Source organism: Mugil cephalus, chromosome 18, assembly GCF_022458985.1.
Source record: "Mugil cephalus isolate CIBA_MC_2020 chromosome 18, CIBA_Mcephalus_1.1, whole genome shotgun sequence".
Taxonomy (NCBI): Eukaryota; Metazoa; Chordata; class Actinopteri; order Mugiliformes; family Mugilidae; genus Mugil; species Mugil cephalus.
In genome coordinates this window covers 2,374,796-2,395,865 of record NC_061787.1, presented here as the reverse complement: position 1 = coordinate 2,395,865, position 21,070 = coordinate 2,374,796, and the positions used below count along the sequence as shown (strand labels likewise).

Below are 21,070 nucleotides of genomic sequence, written 5' to 3'. Positions count from 1 at the left end.
ACAACCCACAGTTTGTTATGGATCGCTGCCGCTAACAGTCCTCAGCCTCCACCACACAAGAGTGAACTGTAGCAACAGGCGTAATCAGACCGACCCAGATGGAGTTGTCTCAGCGTGGAGGCGAAGGCTTCTGCATATCAATCAAATCCAGCTGATGAACGGTGGTACGGCGCCCGTGAAGGTTCTCAGTCCAAAAGAAATCTGAAAGAAGGACAACTGGACTAGTGGAGTCTCTTCAAGACGTTTCATCCAAGTAGCTTCTTCAGCTGTAAGAGACTGGTGGAGAGGACAGGATCTACGACGACAGGTAAGTATCAGACACCAGACACAGACAGATGCTCCAACTCCTCCAACAGTCTCTCAGAACTGAAGAAGCTACTTGGATCAAACACCTTCAGGAAACTCTACACCTTCAGGAAACTATGAGTCCGGTTGTCCTTTCTTTTCTTTTCTAAAGAAAAACAAGCATAATTTACACAAACTAACTATAAAATCTGTCTAAAAATAAAATTTGTTTAAAAAAAAATCATTGTTGAAACCATAGTCCAGAGTCCATGTGATAGTTTAAGTTCTGTAGCCTAAAAATGGTTGAGTGAATTACAAATAAAAGTAGGAAAATTCGTGTGCACTTAATACAGATTTACTTCTATCTCTATTTCTCATACATTTGCTCATATGCTAATTTGCACATTTGTTCATACTCTTTTATTTTTACTTGTGGTTGTCACAAGTTTTTTATTTATTTATTTATTTATTTGTAATGTGCAACTGAGCTCGTGTGCCCAAAGTAAATAGTCTAAAATAAAAATATTTTTTTATTTTTTCACATCAAACCCTTCACATTAAAAACTTTGTCTGGTTTTTATCCCGTGACAGACCTGCATAACACTGCACAACACATGCACAACGTGAAGGCACGCTGGACTGATAATTACCTCGCTCTGATTTAGTCTAAACAGAAGCTGCTGCTTCCTCTCCCAGGGATCGCCTCTGGTCACGGCCCTTCATTCGCTCTTTGGTGCACAGCCACAACACAATGAACACAAACACACAGTAACACACACACTGGCCTCTCCTCATGACCCTCACCCACCAAACAGTCCTAGAAAGAGAGATATGCACGGGCAGGCAGGACCTACGGCAGCGGGTAGAGGTCAGTCTTCCTGGTCAATATATGGACAGTTTGGACACAAATAAGCACAGAACAATCCCCAGCCGTCCGCCCACTCGCTGCAGCTCATCTACCTTCCAGCCGTAAATACAGACGGTCGCGCCATAACTCTCTCCCGCCTGGATCAACAGGGGAGGTTGGTTTGCTTGTGCACTTATGGAAAGTCGTACACGTTCTGCTTAATATTTTGAGTCGTTACAGCATTTTTGTACCTGTTGCAGTTTGTGTCTTGGTTCGTTGTGAGCAATGGTTTTGTCTTTATGACTCCATGCAGACCTCCCGTTAACATCTGATCACTAGGGTTTTATTATTAACACGTGACTCCATCCAGCTCTTCAGGCCTGATCTCAGTTTCTCTGCATGTAAATAAACTCCAGTAGAATATTTGAACAGCTACTGTCTCTAATGGATCTCTAACTACTGCTGTTTCAGAACCAAGAACATTAACTTATTTATTTATTGATCTCTATCCTGACGTTAGTTATTTCAGAGACCTGCACTAAACTCAGATTCTACTCATGTATCCTCATCCCCTTACCTGAACCAGGGTTTGTATCCTTATTCCAGGGAGAGAGGTAGCTCGGACACCTGACCGACACGACTGTGTATTTTGTTGAACAGCAGTAAAAAGGGCTAAACTAATCTCTCGGTGGTTGAATCGGTTGTGTGGTGGCAGCATGGAGGGGCTTGACTTAGGCTAGCTAGCTTGTGTCTCCTAGTTGGTTGTTAGTTGGTAGCTGATGTCTAGTATGCTGGTCAGCTGGTCTCGAGGGGAGATGTGTTGGTTGAAGTGTAGTTGTATGTCCCATCACTTCTTACCTACTGCTGTTGGCTAGGCTAGTTAGCTGGTGTCTTCTTGTTGGTTGCGAGCTGGTAGCTGAATGCTAGCCTGCTGGTCGGGTTTCAGATGGACTGGGCTTTTAAATGAGTTTTGCCTCAGATCATGGCACAAGAGATTGTAACATCTAATCCTGTGTAATAATGAATGATAACTCCAACCCTCGAAGCTTCCATGAGTCTTTTTCTAAATGAATGAGTTCAACTCCTCTTCTGGTCAGTAGGTGGTCTTTACTGGGACCCAGGACCCATTGTGTGTTCACACTAACCAAAAGAACACACGTAACCCAGACCACCTCCGCATGTGGACTGACACCAGATTAGTGTTCACACCTGGATTCTAACTTGGATCAGATGTTAATGTTTGGTCTGAACTAAATGATACTCAAAGGTCTGTAATGCTATAAGCTCTTGGCCATTTAAGCTCAGGTGAGTTCAGATGACTTTTTGGAATCTGCTGCTAAATAAATACGCAAAAACTGCCCATGGCACAGAAATAATAAGCCATGGTAGTGTCTGACTTATTATTAGTTAATGGTCAAATTTACTTGAAGCTTTACCTGGTTCGTGCTATCTGTGGTATAGTGGCTAAAAGGTGAACTCCAGGACACGAGTTCTGACTCATGAATGATGAACGGCTGCTTCTTAAGGTAAAACAGGATTAGATGAGACTTGTGTGACCTCTGTGTGGAGGCACAGTAATGATATGTAAATTATTTGAGTTCACAGCTCAACAGGAAAGTATTTTTCTCATTGTTCTTTCTCTTTTTATATGCTACAATTCACTCGCATGATCAGGTAGCCAGTCTGCAAACAGACGCCACCAAGCAGATGGTGCAAAACCCGTTTTATACACGTTTTCTTATCGTCCACATTGTGTTTTATCTTTGCTCCTCTGCTCCTCATCACTACTTATTGCAGCTCTAGTTCTGCACTAGTGTGACTCAGAGAAGGGGAATTGGAGGCAGTTGGAGAGCACGCTCTGATTGAACCAACTCGTTTTACAAGTTTATCTAATCTGATCAGGATAGCTTCCTAGCCTCCCAGCTAATAGTAGTAGTCTTAACAAAGACCATTAAAGAGTACTGCCACCTGCTGGTATGGAAACTCATTCCCTTTCTTGCAGGCGTAGAACAGAGTATGTATCAGCCCGGCGCTGGTTCTAGGCCCTGCTGTTCTCAGGTCAGTCGTCGGATGTTGGTTTGGTGTGTCCGGTCCGCTTCAGTATTCAACACTTGACTGTGCTCCCATCGACGTTGAGCTGATAAATACTTCAAGAAAATAATATTCTGCACAGCTTCCAGGATGTAATTACTAGTTGGTATTCAGAGCTAGCATCCAGGGAGAGACGGTGTCCACTGTAGCAGGTTGTAATGTGGGTTTGAAGAGTGCTTTATAAATATAGATCATCATTAGAATTAACAGTCGCATGTGTCTGTTGTGTTACGTTGCCTTGTTGTATTCTGGGAGAGCCAGGCTTCCACAGACCTGATAACCTCCTCCTTGGTCCCGCTGACCTCTCCAACTACAGGCAGCGTCAGAAGCTCAGGTGGAGGTTTGTAGTTATGCAAAGCTCCGTGAATCAAGGCCAGAGGTCACCGACTGACAACCCACAACGGAGCGGCTCTGCCACGACGCAGAGGCTGCTGCTTGTTAGCGTAGCATCTGATCTCCTTAATATTACAGGACGGAGCGCTGCTGCTCATTAGCGTGGAGTCCACAGAGGCTCCAGCTCACCACTGATGTGTTGTTTTACATGTATGTGCACATGTCGCCTGGAACATGTGGAGATGAGTTCACGGGTTGTTTTTTGACTGTCCACCTTCGCAGCAAGGACAAATCATTTAAACCACGTAAAGCGCCACATCTTCTTAACAGCAGCTCTTCCCAACCGCACACCTTTACAGAGCAGCTGTCGACTTTATGCCATCCACACAAAAGCAATGCAATGGTTGCATGTAACGATGAATTCATTATCAACCTGAATTTCTCACCGAATGCTGAGCTTGTGTGTTGATAAATTCCATAAACTGGTTTAATTTAAACTTCATCTCCACCTTCAACTTCTATATAATACGAGCTTTTACAACTATGAGTAATGAGGCTCCTTCAGCATCCACAGATAAATATGAACACCAGCTTTAAGCATAAGCAAGATAAATAATAATATAAGTACTGTTAATGGCACAGTGATTAGCAGTGATTTGTGGCTGCATTAGTTAGACTGAGGCTGGTTAAATACAGATGATATATGGTCTGTACTTTTGTTACATAAACAAACTTAAAATAACTACATTTTTATCTTTTAATCTATGAAACCAGAAAGAGGAGTAAAGGGGAAACCAGTGGTTATTAGATTCATATAAAAGTAGAAGAAAATTAAGACTGAAATTAACTTTCCATTTTTTCCTTTAGTCTATTCAATAAAAGAAAAAAAAAGATTTGTTTTTGGATTTAAAATAGAAATGATGGTAGGTTTCTCCAGTTTTCGTTTCTGGTTTTAAAAACAAAAATACTAAGACAATGTTCTGTGTGGTTTAAATGACATCGGTCTGTCAATATGAAGAGTTCCTGTTCACAGTTTATTAATTTACTATTAGCTTCATTAGGAATGGTTTGATTGTTGGTCATGGTCACATACAATCATGCATTTTTTTTTTCAATGACTTTTAAAATTTTTATCAAAACATTTGCAAATGAGTTTTCTAATCGTGCCAGCTATAAAATTAAAAAAAGAAAAAAAAAATACCTCACTAAAATACAAAATGTATGAACCAAAAAAAACAAAACAAAAGAGGGAAACACAGCAAATACTCATTGTTGGCAAATCACAGGCAACAGTCATTAAATTTATTTTGCCTGAAACCATGACATTAAGAGAAAGCATCTCTTTCTCTTAAAAGCCCAAGGCCTTATTTTATTGTCACGACATGACTTTGTCTAATGAAGGAGACTCAGGTCCTGTTTCTTTCTTTAGGTCTTTCTTTTTTTTTTTTTTCCTGTGGTGCAGACTTCCTTTTGTTGAACAGGAAATGCTTTCAGCCGGCGTCCGTCAGAGCCACGTTTAACCGCTTTATGGGATTAATTGGCTGCTAATAGCTTATGGATTTTTTTTTTTCCTTTTCCTGTTTCTGTCTCAGTCTCTCTCTTCAGTGTGTCACGGCCGCGTATGTCGCACATGTTGAAACTCGGCCTTCGTGCCTCTTCAAACCCAATTCACTGCCTTTTGTAAGTCTGGCCGCTTTGAGGAGACATGACCTTCCTCTCCCTGCCTCCCCTCGCCTCCCACCCATCTCCGCAGCGTCCTCTGTATCTATCAATTGAATTGGATTCCCAGTTGAGTCTGATTTTTTAGACATGGATGTTGGGTGAAAGCCAATAAAAACCCAAACCGTCTCAGTGCTGAAAAGCTAAAGATGAGTGCGTGTGCTCTGCAGACGTCCTCCTCTCCATCTTTTTTCTTTTCCTCCTGATCGCTGATGTGTAGTTGAAGTTGCTGCCTTTGCATCTTTCTGTGGTACTTTCAGTTTTACCTCTGATGGTGAACAATGAGCCAACAGCTGCCTGCTGCCACCAGGGGGCACTACGCCACCATGAAACGGAGCAGCCCCCCCTCCCCACACTTCTCTTTAGGCTCCTTTGTCTGCTATACATTAAGGAACCATCTCCATCCAAGTATGCTTATTTTACCCCCACCTCCTCCACCTCCTCCTCCTCCTCCTCCACCTCCTCCTTCTCCAGCAGCAGTCGTCTCCCTGAAAGGCGGTGCTGATCACTGTGGAATCCTTGAGAGATTTTAATTTCCTTTGACTCTGGAGAGTCACAAGTGTCAAAGGCAGCAGCAGAAATGTAAATGTAATTGCTCTGGTTCTCCATTGAAATGAAGACGTCGCTGAAATGAAGCGCTCGCGTGAAGCGACTTCCCTCAAAAAAAAAAAAAAAAAAGGAGGAATAATAAAAGGAGAACAAAACTGACTGGTCTGAAATCGTTATCTCGTACAAACCCTTAATTCACCGACAGCCACCGAGAGATTTCCTGCGTGCGTCGTGGCCTCTCAGGCTTCTGGCCTTTCAAAAAAAAAAAAGAAAGAAAAAAAATTGCAAAAAGAAAAGGAACATGAAAGCTTGTTGGATGTTTGTGTGCATTCCACGTCTCTCACTGCTTTAAAAAGAAGAAGAAGAAATAGAAGCACAATATGACCGGTGTGTTCCTGCGTTCCTGTTGGCGAGTGTGTGATGTGGACACCTACAGGGAACATTATACGTATATTTAGACATATATGAGCATTATTTTTCAAAACAAGGTCTCATTTTCTCTCTGCTCACATCCCTTTAAGCCTCACTAATTGAAAATGTCAGCTTTAAAAGTCAAAGGCCTGTTGCAGCAAGTTAAACGGCCGCTTGGCATTAAGAGCACCTCAAATAGAACCCGAAATAATAGTTTCCATTTATTATGTCTTGCTTTTATTCTTCTTTCTTTTTTTCTATTTTATTTCCCAAATATATTTTCTTACCTCAGATCTGTGACACTGATAATGGCCTGGTCATTATTATTATTATTAGTTTATATATTGTTTGATTGTCTCATCTCAAATGAACGAGCTGCTTGGAAATCTTAACGTCGTACATCTAATTGCTGCTTTCTAACCTTGCAAATAAACGTCAAGATCCAATTCTGGTAAAACCCTAAAGGAATGTCACGAGTCACAGCACCCGATTACTTCTCCTTTGTCTCGCTGACAAAGAGGAAAAGAGAAAAATAATAATTAAATGTTGTCACACTTGAATCTGCTGTCACTGCTCCCTCTTTATTTTTATTTTTATTTTTTTTTGCTCCCTCCGTCCTCATTGTGTGTTTTCATCAGTATCAAGGGGCAAATAATTTCCTCCTCCTCCTCCACCACTTTCCAACTTCCTCATCACTCCCTGCTTTATTTATGATGATTTTCTCCCCCCTCACAGAACAGAATAAAAAATAAAACCTTTCAGTGGCTGCTGCTGCTGCTGCTGCTGGTGTTGGCCGAGGGCCGTGAAGCACACACAACATCAATTAATCCACCATTACAAGGCGCCAGCGTTTGTGTGTTTTGTGCGTGCGTGTGTGCGTGTGTACGTGTGTGTGTGAAGCTGAAATCTAATTATTCCTCATAGCAGGGACAGGTCCGCTGGAGCAGACTGCTGGTGGCTGAGGGTTTCCATTGCTGCAATACCTCTCTGATTCTTTACATCTCTCTTTTATTTCCTCCCTTATTTTCACCCTTCCCTGCATTCCACCTTACCCCACCTTTCTCCATCTTCCTCCTCCTCCTCCTCCTCCGCTTCGTCCATCCTCCCGCCCCTTGTCCATCTCTACCTCCTCTCTATCACTCTCTCGCAGATGCCACATCGCACCCCTCTCTCTCTCTCTCTCTCTCTCTCCCTCTCTCTCTCTCCCTCTCTCATCCGTCTGCTCTCATCTCTTCTCATTCGCTGGATGCCGGATCGTCGCTCGCTGTCAGTTCATTTGCCGCGGCAGAGCAACAACTGGCTTCTTTCTGCGCCGGGAGAGGAGGAGAGAGGAAGGTGTGAGCAGCAGAAAGAAGAGTGGTGGCAGTAAGAGGGGACGAAGAAGAAGGAGAAGAAGAAGAAGAAGACGGAGGAGTGGATGGGGAAAAGGGGAGAAAGAAGGAGGAGAAGAAAAAGAAGAAGAGAAGGGAAAGAGGAGGAGTTCTTTTGTTGAGCATCCGTCGCTGCCCTCATCCTCTCTCCGCAGCATCAGCACCAGCGCTGCCTCCGCTGCTGCTCCTGCTGCTGCTGGATGCTCTCCGTCTCCTGCCGGGATCTGCCTCCTCCTCCTCCTCCTCCTCCTCCTCCTCCTCCTCATTCCTCCTCCTCCTCCTCCTCCTTCTCCTCCTTCTCCTCGGGGAGCTCTTCCTGGAACTGGGAGGGGGGCGGGAGATCACCACCTCCCAGATTGCCACGGACTCGGCAAAGGCATCGTCAGGAGGGAGAGAAGGAAGGGAGGAAAGAAAGAAAGAAAGAAAGGAAGGAAGAAAGAAAGAAAGGAAGAAAGAAAGACAGAAAGAAAGAAAGGGAGGGAAGAGGCGCATCAGGAGAGGAGAGGCAACACCCTGGGAGAGAAGAAGAGAGAGGGTAAGGGGCCACCGTGGCACCAACAGTGGTTTCACCCTTTTTCTTTTTTTCCTCTTCACTTCTGTGTCGTTTGGTGGAAAAATTTTAGAAAAACATTTTTCATGTATATATATATTCACATTTTCTTTTTTTGTCATCTCACCTGAGGAGATTTTCATCTCTTTTATTTATGTTTTACATTATTATTATTATTATTATTTTTGTGTCACTTCTCGTGGTGCTAGTACACTGTGTTTCGTCTCCACTGTTGCCATTTTCACTGGACTTTGTGTGTGTAAATCAGCAGAATGTAAGTTAAACGGAGAGAGGAAAGAAACGGAGAAACAAGAAGAAACTATGTAACAGAAACAAAAAAACCTTCTTTGTGTGTGAGTGTGTGTGTTAGGATGAAATCAGAGGTGAGAGATGTCCTGTGTTTGATATCAGCCGTTGCCTCTGCTCTAGGAGTAATCTGATGAGTCTCTGGGGTCCCTGCACTGAGAGATCAGTGATACTTGGACTGACCAACCTCTGACTGAGAGACAGAGACGGAGACAGAGAGGGGTCATTTCTGTAGCTCGAGCCCTCAGGTTGTCTCTTGTGTCTCCAGATGGCCTGGGCAGGGCCAGGCTAGCGGTGCTGTGCGGTGCTGTGCGGTGCTGTGTGTGTGAGAGGAGGATGGAGATGGAGAGTGTGTGTGTGTGTTTAGCTGCGGGTGGTAAGTCCCAGCTCTCTGCAGCTCAGGGGTGGTTCGGCGGGTGGGATGGAGATGGGATGGGAAAGGGGGGTGGTGGTGGGGGGTGGGGGGTGTTCTTGATTTTGGCTGAGGGTATGTGCATATGTGTGCATGTCTCCTGGGTGGAGTGGTCCAGGCCAGCTGACTGAGACCAGGGAGGAAACAGAGGAGAAGAAGAAGAAGAAGAAGAAAAAAAAATGGAGATTAGCATCTGGTTTCTTCTCTCTATCATCCTCATTTCTTCTTTTCCTGCCCATGCCCTGCATCCTGCTCAGAGTTGGTGCTTTTATTTATCAGTTTGCTCCACCACCACCACCCTGCAGAGCCAGAATTTATTTTCCATCCAGATCAATGAGAATCTGTTTTGTGAGCTGACTTGATCCAGTCGTCCACTCGCTTTCGCTCTTCTGTTGAATGTAAAACACATTCTGCCTCAGTCTCTCCTGCAGCAAATCACACAATTATTTTCTCCGTTTGGACTCGAACGTGTTCAACCAGATTCTCGTTCTAGACACAATGAATCTGTGGTGGGGGGGCACACACACACACACACAGCGACGAGCGTATTCCTTTTACCAAACCATCATCCGGAGAGTAATTGTTAATATTGATTTGAGACAACAAATCACTGGAATGATTTTGGATTGGCTTAGCTGGAGCGTGCTCTTTGTATTCAGCCGGCTAGTTCAATTAGAATAGAACGGAATAAATTTGCTTGAACCTTTCATCCATTATTCATGACCTCTCTCCAGCACTTAAACCCGTCGTCGCTTTAATTTGGAAATGAAAAAAAAAAAAAAAAATTAATAAATAAATAAAAATAATAATATTAATTGCTAAATTAACATTTACGCGTGAATTATTTAAAGTAAAATCCGAAGATAAAATCATTTTAAAGTGACTCCGGTGACTGAGGAGATGCGTCCCAGCGTGATTAGCCTGAGGGAGGCTGGAGTTCAGACTTGTGTGCTTTTATATAATCATACAAATTAGATCTGTGCATGTGCCCCCCCCCCCCCCCCTCCTCTTTCCTTCCCCCCTGTGGTAAAATCCATGTGTTGATTTCCCTCCTCGCGTTGTGGGGGTGGGGAGGGCACACAGAGCGAGGTGTTGGTGTTGATAATGGAGTGTACAGGGCTATTGTCATACAGCGGCAGCTCCTGGTCTGACCTCCCTAACCCTCTGTCTCCCATGTGCATACACCCCCCCTCCCCCCACCCCTCACCCCTCAGCCTCCCCCCCTCCCAACCCAACCTAACCCAACCCAACCCTTCCCTTCCTCCCAGATCTCGTTACGCCCCGATTGGGCCCAGCAAGGAAGGAAGCAAGGAAGCAAGAAAGGAAGGAAGGAAGCCTGATGTGAGTGGATGAGGCCTTCCAGGAGCAGCCGGGCCGCGGTCCAGGTAAGAGGCTTGATGTGGGGGTCGGGGCGGGATGCACCACATTCCCTTCACCCGTGTCACCCAAGTTTTGTATTCAGAACCCAGAGAGAATCAAAGTTAACCTCAGCTTTTACACACCCTTCTTTTCTCCCCCCTCACCCTCCCTCCCCCTCCTCCTCCCCCCTGACGCACGCTGCTGGCTCCGATTGAAAATGCCACCATTGTCAATTTTCTCCTTTGCAGAGGAGCCATTGATGGAGCGTTGCCTCACGCTGCAGCGAGGCGTCTTCAATCAATGGAACTGCCCCACTTTCTCTGTGTGTGTTTGTGTCTGTTTGCCACCGGGGGCCTGAGAGGGGGCTGCTGATGGTGGCGATGGTGGCGATGGTGGCGATGGTGGTGGTGGTGGTGATGAACGTGATGCGATGGCAGTGGCGCTGCTCGCGTGGTTTCTGGCTTAGCTCGCCGTGTTTACTGAAAGACTCTCTTCGGTGACGGGTATTCTTGGGTGGATAATACGGATCACGTTGTTATTGCTTAAGAATACGCGTAGTCGAGGAGAGTCCTCTCTTCGCCCAATACCAGCAACACCCCCAGCCCCCGACACCCACCCACCTCACCTCACCCGACAACACACCCACCCTTGGATTGGAGGTCGGGTGAAGCCACACCCCCATGCTCCACCTTTCTGAAAAGAAACACACCCACCTCTCCTCCGTTGATTTGTTCTGCAGTGTCTCTTCTCTACTCTGAGGCCGGACTGTCCTCACATGTGTCCCACCCTACACCTGTCAGTCTGTCTTTGTCTCCGTGGCGATAGGCAGCGCTGTGTGTATGTGTGTGTGTGTGTGTGTGTGTTGTTGTCTACCTGTGTGTGTTTGTCGGAGATTTCCCTGGACATTGTTGGGTCTCGGCTCCCTCTGACTCTGCATGAACAGCGTCTGTCCCCGTGTTGCAAGGCCAGCATGACAGCATGAACACCTCCCTGTATGTCGGGGGCCTGTTTCATTCGTCCGAAAACGTTCGTCTGTGAAGCAGAGCGAGCTGTTGCTGCAGATCAGTTCAGTGCCACCATCAGGAGGAACAGGTCTGGATTATCTGCTGGAAGATAATGAGCACGTGGCCTCATCCACCCAGCAACAAACACATACAAACACAGCTAGCCGCGCTTAGCTTCACCAAAAAAAAAGGGATTTAAAAAAAAAAAGAAATGTATAAAATTAAATACAGCTCTGGATTCTTGGCCACTCTGTCTGGATCCTAATTCTGACTCTATTCTCAATTATTAATTACACAATGTTTCAGAAGAAATCCAGATCATAAATAGGACTAGTTTTAAATGAATAAAAACAGCATAACAGTATTTTATTTTATTCTAGTTTATTCTATATCACTTCTTCTCTAAAATACGAGAGAAACTACACAAACTCTTTAGTTAAAATTGTCATTTTTTAGTCTAAAACACAAAGATGCTCCAAACAGGAAAAGGAGAATAAATGGAATAAAGCATTTAAATGAAAAAACTAAATACGTCATCCAGCTTACAGGCTTTTTAGTGTAATTTTATTGGGATAGTTTAGGACTGAAAGATTTAATTACATTTTAATGTATTTATTATGATAAAAACATAACACATATATATATATTTGTATCCATATATATGTATTGTGTGACTTGGCCCCGAGGAGGCTTGTGATATTTAACTGTATATCCACTGGTTATTGAGTGGAACCTCTTTTTATTCTAATCCATGTAGTGCATTTATTATGGGGGCTGATCCGAGCCGAGCTGCCTCTTACTTTCCCCCCTTTATGCCCCTTTTTTATGCAAATCGCTGCTCAAATGACATTTATCGCAGTGAGGTTTACGCCACGTGTAACGCTGCTGCTGCTGCTGCTGCTGCTGCTGAGCCTCGCTCACACACGGCTGAGAAAACAAAATGTCCACCACGAGCGGTCGACAGCTCAATTTATGCATTGAGGAGAGAAGCGTCTAGATAAACAATTACCCCTGGCTCAAATGGTCTATAACCAGCTCTTTCCGTGTTGCCGGCCGGGGCGACGCGCCATGAATATGGATTCCCTCTCCCCCACGTCTGATGGCACATTCTGAACCTTAACACCCATGTAAAATCCATTTAAACACCTAATAGGATCAACTTGACTCATACAGCCACGTCCTCACACATGTCACCTCCAATGATCATGCACTGGGGATTTCCATACACAGTGGAAATCATCATTTGACACAGTCCTCTAAAGCCGGTGTGGAATATGAAAAGAAGCCGCCTCACTGTCGCAGAGAGTTGGTGTTTTTAAAGTTAGCCGCAGAGACGTAATTATACAAATCATCCCAGTCAGCCATTACCGTTGCAGATTATTCCGATAATACAATTATATGTTTACCACTTGACTTGGCTGATAATTGCCGCTGCTTTCCCCCGTGGAAGCAAACAAAGCGGCGTGCTTAAAAACGTGTGTAGGAGGAAGTTAGTGGCGTAATCACGAATGAATAAAAAGTAAAAAAATAAGTCCCCCCCCTGCTTCCCCCCTCCCCGCCCTCCTCTCCCCGACCCCACCCCTCCCTGCCTCCCTTGCATCTGTGCGTTGGTTGTCGTGGACGAGGCGGCGTGGACGTCCTCTCGCTGTGTGTGTGTGTGTGTGTGTGTGCTGTGGGTGTCTCCTTGCTGCTGCTGCAGGGCCTCAGCTGCTGCCATGTGGTCCAGTCGTTCTCCATCAACCTTCACTCTCACGCCACCGAGACGGTGGACGCCTGCAGAGTGGCTCCATTCATTCAGATTTATTAAACACGGTAGCACTGAAGATGTTTTTTTTGTACCCAGACTGTTTCCTACCTTGCTGTAAAGACGTGTGACTGGACCGTTTTTTCTGATGACTCGAAGACTGAAGCATTGTCTCCTTTCACTGTAGCGCTGACTTGTCTGCTGACGGTGACACTGGGATGAGGTTGTGTAACTGACGTCAAGCTTTCGCTGATAAAAAAACTACTGATTGTTCTGAAGGTAACCGGGGCGCCAAAGCTGCATGCGTTCAGTCATTTCAGCTCCAGCAGGGATGTGAATGTTATGTTCTGCTCCTGTGTGTCGTGTTTCTATCAATAAATTGTGGCTGTGAACATAAACGAATCCCTCTCTTGAAATCTAAATGTGAAACCAAGCTTTAATTGACACCATTGACGTTCATGTGAGAAGAGGCCTCAATGCCGTTTCAAGAATAAACATGATTTAATGATCTAAATTCTATTTGTGATGAATCTGGGTGGGTTACAGTTATTTCTCCTTTTATACAAACACAGAGACATTTGGACCACGTCCTCCTAAACGATTGGCTTCAGACTGCAAACATTTATCTGCCTCCACACGTTAAGAAAATTCAAATAAAAAGATAAAATCCTGGCTCTCACTCCTGAGGCCTTTTCCCAGCGATCCCAAATTAAAAACTCAAACCATTTCTTTTTTCTTCTCTCTGCCATCCCTCTGGAGTAAAAAGAAGAAGAAAGAACTAATAGCTCCAGATTCACTGAGCTCCTGTCATTTTGGAATCTGGAAATTAATCTGAGCTTATACTATTAGACAAGTAATCTGATTTTATTTAGGATATAATTAAAACTGTGTGCTAGGTAGAAACAGCATAAATCAGTTAATAATAAAATTAAAACAACTAGATATTTGAAGGGAGGAGTCTTGCTTCAATCTTTTCTTATTATTATTATTTTTGACTTTTTAAAACACAATGACATTAAACGTTAACCTCTTGTCCTGGGTCATGACTTTAAAGCAGACATATCTACTAAGGCATAAAAATAATATAGACTCTTTACTTTTTAACCTTAAAATGAAACAAATATCCAAAAGAATCGACCTAAAAGTTTTAACTCAAATGTGATGCAGCGAGGCAGTAAAGGACATAACTATTTGTAGTAAAGAATACTCACTCATTCACTGGGAGATAAATAAAAGGATTATTTTATTTTATTTTATTTTACAATAATAGTTTACTTAAACTATTCGAGGAAACAAATCACATTTTAGAAAGGAAAATTAAAGTCTGTGTTATTTTAATTTTAATAAAAAGCAGGAATTTGTTATTTTAAGATTAAATACACTAAATACATAATTTATTTAAATGAAAATATTTTAAAATGCCACTTTTCTTTACCTGCTTATTCTAGTTAGCGTCTTAAAGTATAAAAAGTCAAGCTTTTATTTCTTTTTTTCTTAAATTTGTTGGACATAAATAAAACTACATATTATTTCAATTTCTACGTTCAAAAATACATCTGATATTAAACGTGGTCCTGACAGCTTTTTATTTCCACACATTAAACGAGATGTTTCCAGTCTCTGAATGGGTCTAACAATAAACTAATGAGTCTATGTGAGTTTAACTCCCCACATCTTTGTCAGTTTCATCCTAGAAGAGAAAGACACGGATTGACAAGTTGAGTTCACAGTTGGTGACGGTGAAAAGCTTCGCACAATAAACAGTACGGTGACTGGAAGCTGCTAAAAACGAGGAAGTCTTTTCACTTTGGTTCTAAGAACGCGTACCAAGGATTAAAAACATTTAAGCTGCCATGGAATATTTCTGTGAATCCCTGCACACAGGAATAAATTATTCTTTTGATTTAATTGTCACAAATGTCTTTATAGCTCCTAAACACAAACAGGAGGACGGCTTGAGGCTGTTGTTGAAAGAGCAACTGGATTTAAACTGAGCTTCCAACTGTGACGATAAAGTAAAATAAAAAAGAAAAAGATGTCTGGAAAGTAGTAAGGGAACAACATTCAGAGTCTTAAAGATGTTTCAGGACCGGAGGGTAGAGGAGAGGATGGGAAGAGAAATGAGAAACTGAAAAGCAAAGCTAGCTAGTGGACAGGGGACAGTGTCCCTGCTTCATACAGACGACCATGAAAAGCTGCAGAGCAGAGGAGCAGACAGTCGACCCCTCACCAAGGAGAGGTTCACACGGAGGCGGGGCTTAACGTTGAATTGTTTAGCGGTGAAACTCCTCTCAGGTATAACAAACGGGTCAGATACGAGTCACGGGCAAGAATTCATCTTCACTTATTCGGTAAAAGGAACTGAGGTTCATATTTATTCAGAGCTACAGAGCCGACAGCGATTGCACTTCTTCGTCTTCTTAAGAAGTTTGAGGTCGGTGATAAAATATTTAGTGGATTTCATTAAAGGTCCTTGACGTTCTTTTTTTTTTTTTTTGCACTAAAACAAAAGGAAACATCTGTGCTTACGTAAAGGTTTCTGGTCTGGACTGAAACTCCAATAAAATTAAATAAATAACGTATTTCACACTTTCAAATATTAATAATAGATATTAGTTGAATGTCACAGTAATACAATGAAGCTTAATAATTTTCTTGCTTTTAAATTGAGTTGTCCAAGTTTCTGACAGTTTCATTTCATTTGGAAAAGCCTGAATCCCGCTGCAATATGTCTCAGCCCGTTCCCCACAGCCTGTTAAAATAAACCTGCACCCGCGGGATTATCATGGGAGCAGTTAGCGGGGGATGAGTCCAACAAACCTCTGGACTCTCCAGACTCTGACCCTCACCCCCCGGAACACGATCCAAGTCCAGAACACCCAGCGCTGTTACTCACACCAGATAACCCGCTATCCCCGCTATCAGCTATCGGCTATTGACGTCCTCTTATTGCCAAGAAGCAGATTACCATATTACATCCGATTTAATTTATCCCCCGCCCCCCCCTCCCCCCTCGAGCATCTTAGTACATTTTATCTCTGGTAATCCTGTTAAAACCATCGTAATTAGAATCACAAAACCATCCCTGCTGGGCCAACCCACCGACAGCGTGGCCGAGCACAGGCCACGGCTCCTCCAAGAGATGTTAAACAATATCTTCTTTTTTATTTTATTAGAACAATAATCATCTTTAAGGGCGATGTGACATTTGGTATAGGAGTTGGAGAAAGGTGCTGGATGTGGTTTGCAGGTCTCTGCAGCTTGATGGAGGCTGTGCAGTTTATTGGCTGGAGCAGCTTCCAGGCCTCTCATTACTTATTAACTACACTATTAAGGGGAATTGACGGCGCTGATGGGAAGAATGGGACGTGGGCTCATTTGGCAGAAACGCCACAAGAAATGTTGAGCGTTTGTATCAATTAATTATGCATTATCTTTACTTTCCTGTCTGAAACCCGGTGTAATGCAGCACAGCATAAAGAGAGAACAGAAAGGAAGTGTAGGATGTTTCTCACTAAGTTAATGTCAAGCTAAATTTAAATCTGTTTTTGTGTTCACTGAAAATTATTTTAGAATCTTAACTGTTACTGTTCTTCATTTCTAACTATTAATGAAAAAAAATAAAAACCTACGGAAAAGACGGAGGAAAGAAACAGGACATCGCTTTAAATAATATTTAAATAAAAATTTAAACATGTGACTATGTATTTGAGGTGAAGGTTTGTAAAGGGTTAAATATTAGAAATCAACAAATGTGACGTATAATTGCATAAAAATCTAAAAATACAAAGCTGAAATAATGACGCCTGGACTTCTATGCACCTCAACTCATCCGTGCAGCTTCTTTAGCTTCAGTTCAGTTCAAATTTATTCATATACAACAGCTTCAAACTGCCCCAGAGTCAGTTCATATGTAAGCAAACATCTGCTTGAGACCAACCACCTAGAGGCAGAAAAAGAAAGAGACTGATAACGAAAAACGAGAAAAATGGGGTTTTGAAGAAAATATTACGTGTATAAAGGTTTAGTGGTTGAACAGAGTTGAATAGAGTTGATGTTGGTACAGAGACGATTAGCGCGGAGCTCCACAGGTCAGAGACACTCACAGGGAGGTCAGGGAGGAGGAAGAGGAGAGGAATTTATTATTTATTTATTTATTTATTTATTTATTTACTAGGACCATCAGTGTGTACGACTGAAAACAGGGTCAAAACTGATTCCGCCAACAGCTAATAATGAAAATGAAATGAAATAATGAAAACAGGAAACACTGGAGGATTAAAAGACTACAACAATAAGATGTGGTGAGAAATTGAAATAAATAGATTAAAAAAAGAAAGAAAATAATAGAAAAATAATAAGTAGTAAATAAAAAGAATAAATACACTCTTTTCCAGTAAAAATAGGTTATAAAAGTAAGTAAATGAACCATGTAAAAATAATCCACGTAAAACACAAATAAGATAAAAACTTAAAATCAAATGTGATAAAACTCATGTTAAAATCATGTAAAAGCCTCTTTTTAAAAGTATCAACAGTCTCTGCAGCCCCGAGGTTCTCCAGCTGATCCACAGTCGGGGGGCTGTAATAACTAAATGCTGCCTCCCCGTGTGTTTTAGATCTAACTTGTGTTTGGTTAAAAGACTGAGGAAAGACGACTGGTTTGGTTCCGACGCTTTTATAGTAGCACTTAAGACTAGATTAGCTTTAGCTTTAGCCAACGAGCAGCTCAGATTGATCACACAGGTGAACCCGACCCATAACCTGTTACCTGTGGAGAATGGGGTGGGGGTGGGGGTTATTTTTATTATTTCTGTTTGCTGTATAACAGTACAGAGATTTACAGTATGAGCCATTTATCGTTGCTCAAAACACACGTATCATTACTTTTATAACAAACCTGAGACAGTTTAAGGGAGATAAAGTTTGACACAGTACATTAAAATGAGAAAACACCACATGGGGACGACTGTGAATGTCATAGCTAAGAGCAAACATTCATCCAACAGGTTACCTTAATATTACAGATAACAAAATATATTAATATATCCAGGCGTTTAGATCGTGCAGTGAGATCTGATCCGGGACTTAATTCCATTAAGTTCCTTTGAATTGAATGTGGTTCAGTCCCAGGAACAAAGAAGCGTCCAGCGTCACGGTCGGAGACGACTGGATCTCTAAGAGAGAGGAAGCTTAATTTGGGTCCTGAGCTGCTCTTTCTCTTTTCCCTCAGTGCATCGTGATAACAATTCTGGCTCTCTTCCTCCTCCTCCTCCTCCTCCTCCTCCTCCGCCCAACCCACCCACCAACCAGCAGCATAATGTGGTTTCCACCAACCAGCCCTGTCTGCAGCATTAATCAATTGGGAACGTTCTTCCTGAGAGCAAAGCACACACAGTTCCTCTTCTGTCCTCCTGGTTTCACCAGCGTTGACTCTGATTAAGAAGCCGGTGAAGCTACAGTGAAAACATGTTTCAATTAATACCGATACTTCGCGTCTCTCTCTTATCCACTGAAGGACGGCCTCTCCAGCTCCCCTAACATGTCTGTAATGTATCTCTTCTACTCTTTTTCCATTTGTTTTCAGAGACCAGATGGGGGTGAGGGCTATGCTAACAGTATTGTAGCCTTAATAACAGCAGGGTAAGTGGCCCCCGCTATCAAATACACCTGCACTCATTTAAACAAGGGGCCGCTATGAAACGTATCCACATCACTGGCTCCAAGATAGGGAGCTAAGCAATCTATTTAAAAAGCAATCTATTTCTCGCTGTCGTGGAGATTGCACAGATTGAATGGGGGAGTCCGATCCTCAGCGGACGGCCCTCTCCATCCACCCTCCACTTTCCTTTTATCTCACCACAGCTCCTCTCCAACTCCTCTGCTCTGGGCTGCTCATACAAAAAAAAATAAAAAAAAAAATAAAAAAATAAAGGGGAAAACTCGAACACGACGAGCCTCCTCTGCTCGTAATAGATCCAATTAAAAGAAATAACCCAAAATGATTTGAGCACAGACGATGACTCTTGAATAAACTCCCCGTGAGCCTCCAGCATCATCATCCTACCACCAAGCTCCGGGCTCGGATTTTACTGCCACATCATTTGCTGGGACTGACAGAAATATGACAAAATATATATATATATATCAATATAAATGTACAGCGATCAGCCACAACATTATGACCACTGACAGGAGAAGTGAATAACAGTGAGCATCTTGCGCATCCTGTGAAATTCAATGTTCCCCGTTCACTTCTTGAGACTGGAGCCTCTGACTGATAACGGGGGGTTGAGATATTGTTTTCCTCCTTCAGTGAATGGTTGTCTAAGAGCGTCGTCATGGGCAACATCCACACGATGAGTCTGTTTAAACCCCGCCTCCCCACCAGTCCCTTAATCCAACACACACTGCCACAACATTATGACCACCGACAGGAGACGTGAATAAAATGTAAACCATCAATTCAGTGTTTCTGCTGGGAAGCTTTTGGACCTGGTATTCATTCATTCATTTCCCTCCGGATGTTACTTAGACATGTAGCGGCCACCTAGACCAGCATCCATCTCCAGCAGGATGCAGCCTGACACAGACACATACACAAAAATGTAACAACTCATAAAAACATGACGAACAGAACAAGGTGCTGACCTGGATCCCAAACTGATCTAAGAGGCCCCTCCCTTCAGAGGCGGTCATAATGTTTTAACTGATCAGCGTGTATTCCTTACGCTGATGTTTTATTTGTGGTTAACTGTACTCGGTGTGAAGTGTGTGAATTATATCCAGATTAATGTTGAGCTTAAAACTTGAACTGAATCACTTTTAAAAATCTTAGAAAAAGTCTCGATTCTAGTTTCTTAAATTCAAACTTCTTATTTATTTGTTTGTCAAATGCAGTTTGTGTTCGATTCGAATGAATACAACGTATTTTACTGCAGATGTCACAGTTGGCAAAGAGCTGTGCAGAGTTTCATTTAAAACACTTCTGTTGCACCTTGTTTATTTTTATATATATTTTATTCTTTGTAGGTTTCATGTTTACTGCTGTGTGTAAGGGAGTCCTGCAAAGGAAGAACTTCATTGTGTTGTGTAACCTGCTGTTTTTGTTGAGACAATAAAACATGTTGAATGTTGACTGTGGGATGGCTCGGTTTAGTTTGTGACGTTACCGGCTGCAGCTTCGAGCAGGTCAGATGAAACTTGACCACTAACAATCAGCAGCTCATCTGAGGGAGTCAGTATCTACTCATGTATTATTTATCTTAGTCTCGCAACTACGTATCTGCCAACACTTATATAAAGCAGGAGTGGGAGTGATGGAGGACGGACGTAGTGAAATAAGATTAAATACTGAACACTTTTAATCAATATCTTTTAACTCTCACTACTTAAACCTGACATCTCCTGTACTGTACGTAGCGCTGCTTAGCTCTAGTACCATCACCTCTGTACATGTCTGCACCTTCCACAAATAATATCTTTTTCTTTTCGCACCTTTGGTTCGATGCTAACGGTGTTTAAACTGTAATTAATGAATATAACATGCCATGGTGAACAGATATTGTATATATCTATTTTAAAGGCTAAACATGTGAATTCATATGAAAAAATAAAATATAAAATCCAAACAGTCCAGCTTAGATAGAGATAGATGTAGATTTGTATGAAACTGAAAAAACAAAAACAAAAACAAACAAAAAAAAAAACATATTTATCCTTGATTTCAGAGGCAGGATCCATTCATTGTATAGTTGTATTAGTTGTGTTTAGACGTCCTGTCTGTGTGCTGACATGTTGCAGTGCAGCATTAGTCGCTGTCAGTGTTTCTGTAGGAACAGAGGGTCCAGGAGAAACAGTATTTCACACCTCTGGATGTTCCCATTAACATATTGAGGAAGTGAGAATAAACACGACTTTAATCTCGAAGATTTGTAACATTAATGTTCATTTGTTGATCCCTGCTGAACAGACCTGCTGATTTAGCGGAGAGGCAGTTTTAGGAACTTAACCTCCTGAGACCCGGCGTCCTCATATGGGGACGTTACGTTTTCGGTTTGCAGCGGCTTATTCTGTTTTGTTTAGACCTG

The 21,070-nt window shown here is 42.6% G+C and overlaps 1 protein-coding gene and 1 long non-coding RNA gene across 2 annotated transcripts in view; one reads left to right on the top strand and one right to left on the bottom strand.

Moving 5' to 3' along the window:
* The window catches only part of LOC124995607 (NACHT, LRR and PYD domains-containing protein 12-like), a 1,019,357-nt gene that overhangs the window by 195,752 nt on the left and 802,535 nt on the right, over positions 1-21,070 (bottom strand). The gene's annotated exons all lie outside the window — the stretch shown is intronic.
* Positions 7,402-13,489, top strand: LOC124995632. Its single transcript, XR_007110737.1, has 3 exons — positions 7,402-8,140; positions 10,088-10,258; positions 10,481-13,489. It is a non-coding gene; the product is annotated as an uncharacterized LOC124995632 (long non-coding RNA).